The following is a 5,380-nucleotide window of genomic DNA, read 5'->3' as shown; positions in this document are numbered from 1 at the left end:
TTGCCGAGGAGGGGGTGCAGCAGCCTTGGTCACAGACTGTCCCCTCCAAGTCTGTGATGGCTCTGGAACCGCTTTCTCCCCCTTTTATAGAGGAACAGCCCTGGCTGTGTTTGCAGAAGCAATGACCTAACACTGTTTGTCCTTCCTTGTTTCTCAATAGCTCCTAAATCACCCCCCTCCCTGGATCAGACCATTTTTAGGAAGCCTTTCACTTTATTACTGAACCCCTCCGCAGGCAGGAGTCAGAGCAGGGCAAGGTGCTTTTCATTTTACAAGGGGCTTCAGATGGAAAATTCCCAAGTTGTGACATTTGAATTCCCCTGCGTGTTGAAACACCACAGGAGGGACTATTTTCTTTGTGCTAGCCACCCCCTGCCTTGCCCAGCCTAATCTCAGCAAGTCCCTGCTGGATCCAGCCCTGAGTTTTGCAAGTTTGCCAGTAACTGCTGCTGTCATGCCCATCGCCCTTTGGCTTGCAGCACGCTGAGTGCCTGCCCGCTCCCTTGCGCTCTCTTGGCAATGGCAATGAGGTTGAAAGGCAGTAAATGTTCCTTACACATGATCTGGCAAGCTCCTTCCACAGGCAAAGAAAGTCAATGGCAGCGACCAGACAGCTGCACCTTTGTTAAGTTCTTGGGATGAACCTGGGAAAAAAATGCTGAGATTAGCAGTCACCCTCCTCCCCCTTCCTCTGCAAAGCCTCTCCATCCAATTGTATCACTCCTGATTTATCTCCCTGCAGCCAGGACCGGTGGGGCATGGCCAGGTTTATGAAGGTCTGACAGGCTCAATGTCCTAATCCTTGCTGCAGGCTACAAGACCAGCTTCAGGTTGACTTTGGCACATGCACACTAAACGAGAGTCCCTGGACCACATCAGCTAGCCCACAAGCTCTGGCAGCATCCCTAGACAGCAGCTGCTAGAGCTGGTCCACACACCGTCTCCACCCGACACAAGCTACAAGAGTGCCGTAGGAAGCCCAGCGGTGAGGTCCAGCTCCTAGGTTTGCTCTCAAGAGCACCAGCCTCCCTTTGTGATCTTCTAGGTCCCCTGCACAGGTCCTTCCTCTCCCATAGCCTGCACCCTCCACGTAGCAGTGCCGTGGGCTTGCCCACAGCAAGCTCCTGGCTGAGGTTGGCTGGATGCACCCTGCCTTGGCTCTTGTCCCTCTTCCCAGCAGGCTCAGGGCACAGCGACCTGCAGGTGCGTGGTGGTGGCCAGAGTGGTTTCAGTGCAGGTGGCAGCCCAGTGTCAGGTCAAGGATACGGCTCTACGAAGTGACCCAGGGAAGGGGGTTGCTGGAGACCTTCAGGCAATGACCACCTCCACTGTGGGACCGTGAGCCTGCCCTACCTGTGACTCTGGCTGCTGGAGGTCCCTGCAGGCTGAGTGAGAGGCACTCATGGCCATGCTGGTTATCTCAGCATCATCTTCAGCAGTTTCTTCAGCATGGATAGTTCCTACTTCTCATCCCTTCATCCCCTGCTTTCCCAGAAGAGCAGCACTTCTTGTGTCCAGAGCATCTCCAAACACACTGCAGCTGGGGGGGGGACTGACTTGCTCCCACCGCAAGCCTTCCTTCCCTTTTAAAAGATCTCCCATCCATATTTACTCCAGCAAGCTGTAGCCCTCCAAAGTCTTCCTCCACTGAGACATGCAGATGCCACTGAAATCCATCCCCAGCTCCCCGTGGGTCTCACCAATCCTTGCCTCACTCAGAGTAGCCTCATCCATGGGAAGAAGAGGCACAAGGGCTCACAGGAACCTGTCCTACACAGTTGTTCCATAGCTTTTTGTTGATTTGTTCCAAAATGCCTCTTCTAACCGATAGCCCAAGAGAGCGTAGAAATTGCAGTGCCACTGAAAAATCAAAGATCTCTGAGCACATAAATAATGGTGAAAATATTTGGACATCTTGACTCCACAAACTAAGTAGTTACAACACTCTCCAGAGCAGATAAAGGTATTTTTGCCACATGACAAATGAAGGGGGAAGATGCCGAAGAAAGTTTGGAAAACATAAAGGATCTGTTCAAGAAACAGTCGCTGGAAAAGACCATACTATCTTGCCTTCTGCACATGGTTCCCAGCCTTTTTTACATGGACCACCCCCTGCTCCTCTCACCCCTCTCAAATTGCACCTGCATCCCCAATGCACTCTCTGTATGTGTTGAGGGTATGGCTGTGATGTGATGGGTGGTTTTCACTCTACGCCTCTTTCCCTTGCCCTCCCAGATGGCATCAGGGCAAATCCAGGGGTGAAGGAAGAGCCTTGGACTGCAATAGATTTTGCTGCTTACCTCTGGTCCGCCAGCCCTTACCAGTAACGTCCTGGATTTTCGGATGTCCAGCCATACAGAACAGCTTCTATAACTCGTTTTGATGCTGTCAAATCCTACCTTTCTCCACGATGGATTTCCATTCACCTCCTGGTGTGCGCCCATCTTGTGGCTGCTGCTTCAGCAGCTTTGCCTCCTGTGGCCAAGATCCGCTGCTCCAGCCTGTCGCAGAGCAGCTCTGGCGAGAAGAAACTCTTTCAACACACAGCTTGCCTTGGAGGTACCCAATGGCAGAAGCACAGCAGATTGGTGATGTGTCCTCTAGGCCACCTGGGCTTGAAGGCTCAGACCTTGATTTCCAAAGGACCCAAAAGGCCTCCAAGATGCTTCTTTCTGAGGATTACATCTCACCAAGGGAAGCCTTGGATGGAAAAGGCAAAGTATTCTAGGTGGCCTCCAGCTGCAAAATGTCTTCCTTTTCGAGTCCAGGAGGGATAAACTTCTTGGTGCAACCAAATTCTTCCCCTGAATGTCTATCAGACAACTGCTTTTCCAAATTTTGTTTTAGAAAACGCATGCTTATTCACACAGCAGGTCCTCTCTCTCACTAAATACACACACATGCTTCTACAAGTTCTAGTTAGATCCATACCTCACTTCCTGGGTGCACAACTTTGTGCAAAAAGAGAGCTCCTCCCGTGCCCAAATGCATCTATCATCTGGCTGACAAAGCTGAGGTTGAACAGCGAGGGCCAATTCTTACTAATGATGGAAATTCTTGTTGTCTTTCAAGGTAAGAGGTTAATGCTCTGGCTCATGCAAGCAGGAGCAGCTTTACTAGAAAGGACAGAGCTAAGCCAGTGCCTCTCAGACTTTGTCCTTCTTATCCAGAAAGCATCAAGCTTTCTGTAGTGTACATCTTCATGAAACGAGCTGAATTATTATTACACATCACAAGTTCGTTGTATTGCAACACTACGGACCCTGGCTGTTCTGTTTTCAGAAAAAGGATGCTGCTAAAAATTACACGAATGATGAAGAAATACAAATTAACACACCCTCTGACCAACCACGGGTCATTGGCGGTGCATAAACACATCTGAACCCCAAGGAAAGAACAGGGCTTGGCCCCACGCTCAGTAAAATTGAAGGTAAAATAATACTGCTTATTTCTACATCTCCCTTATTACTACAAACCACGCTGTGGTTTGTGGTTGAGACAAGGCTGGACTGGAGTTTTGGTTGTGTCCTAAGGAAAGGACATTTGTTGTAATTGGGCTGGGATAAAGTTAGAGCTGGCATGACTGTCTGGGAGAGGGCTCGGCTTTATCACGGTGCTGGCTGCTCCCCACGGCAGAGCTCATCCTGGAGCCAACACAGGTGAACGGAGGCTGGAGCTGAGCACTGGTTGTGTGTGCGTGTGGGGAAAACATTAACTGGGGAGAGGGAAAGCTGCGATCAAGGCACCACACCAACACGGGCATCTCGCCCAACTCTTTGGAGCAGTTATTTCCATAGAGGAGCTCCTGTCCAGCAGTGGAGGCTTTTGGAGCTAATGCTGCTGTTCCCAGGGGTCACCAGGATGGCAATTGTGTGATGAAGACCCAGCTCACCTTGAGATATTAAGGAGAAAAAGCACTGAAAATGCAAGAACAAAAAAAAGGAATCAATCGAACCTTGAGGTGGGATGGGCTGAGGGCAGAGGGCAATATACACCCACCAGGACTTTTGGTTTGTCTATAGAGTTGGCTTGTTTCCCTCTAGAAAAGGGAATTTCTAGTTTGTGGCTTGGAGAAGGCTGGAGCCTGCCCAGACAAGGACATCAGTGCGGTCAACCACGAAAGCTGGGCTCAAGTACTTGTCCCATCCTGGCCCCACAGGTCATGCCGCAGCAGGTGAAGGCAAGAAGAGCACCCTGATGGGAACCATCTTCCCTGCTCCTCTGTCGATAGCCCAGGGTAGGACATGAGACTGAGACTGGCACTGAACTGGCAATGGTGCCCATCAAGAGATGGGAGACAATGGTGCTGGGCGGTGAATGGATGGAGAGCAGCCCTGCGGAGAAAGACTTGGGGGTACCGGTGGGTGACAAATTGGACGTGAGCCGGCACTGTGCAATTGCAGCCCAGAAAGCCAAGCGTATCCTGGGCTGCATCCAAAGCAGCATGGCCAGCAGATCGAGGGGGGTGATTCTGCCTCTTTGCTCTGGTGAGACCTGCAGTACTGCGTCCAGTTCTGGGGTGCCCAGTAGAAGACAGACATGGACCTGTTACAGCCGGTCCAAAGGACGGCCACAAAGATGGTCAGAGGACTGGAACAACTCTGCTATGGAAAGAGGCTGAGAGAGTTGGGGTTGTTCAGCCTGGAGAAGAGAAGGGTCCGAGAAGACCATACTGTGGCCTTTCAATACACACAGGGGTCTCTACCTTTTACCGGGGCCTGTGGTGACAGGACAAGGGGCAACGGTTCTGAAATGAAAGAGGGTAGATTTAGATTAGATATAAGGAAGAAATTATTTACAATGAAGGTGGTGAGACACTGGAACACGTTGTCCAGAAAAGTTGTGGACACCCCACCATTGGAAGTGTTCAAGGTCAGGTTGGACGGGGCTTTGAGCAACCTGACCTAATGAAAGACGTCCCTGCCCATGGCAGGGAGGGTGGCCTAGATGGTCTTTAAAGGTCCCTTCTGACCCAAACCATCCTGTGATTCAATGTTCAGGTAGCCAGGAGGGGCAGGGAGAAATCAGGGGGCTTCTGCAGGGCTGGCTTACCTGGTCAGTGTAAGCATTTGGGGGAAATCCCAGCCCTCCTGCCCCATGCTGGGTCTCTCCTGGAAGAGGGAGTCACTCGTCCCCTGGAGCTCAGGTCGGCATGGGGCTTGCAGCAGCTGTAAGCCACACTGTGCGAGTGCCAGCTCTGCTAGTGTGTCTGTGGCCGACGGCAGAGTGGGACCAGCTCAGCATTCCCTGTGGCTCTCAAGGCCTGACAGATACCTGGAGAGCTGAGGCAGTCTTTCCAGAAACATTCTTTCAGCCCCTGTTTGGACCTACGGGTCAATTTTGAGGCTGTGCTCCAACTCCAGAGTCATTATGGTTAGTT

This window comes from Gavia stellata, chromosome 11 (genome assembly GCF_030936135.1).
Source record: "Gavia stellata isolate bGavSte3 chromosome 11, bGavSte3.hap2, whole genome shotgun sequence".
Lineage (NCBI taxonomy): Eukaryota > Metazoa > Chordata > Aves > Gaviiformes > Gaviidae > Gavia > Gavia stellata.
The sequence above is the reverse complement of the archived record's forward strand: the minus strand, read 5'-3'. Positions refer to the sequence as shown.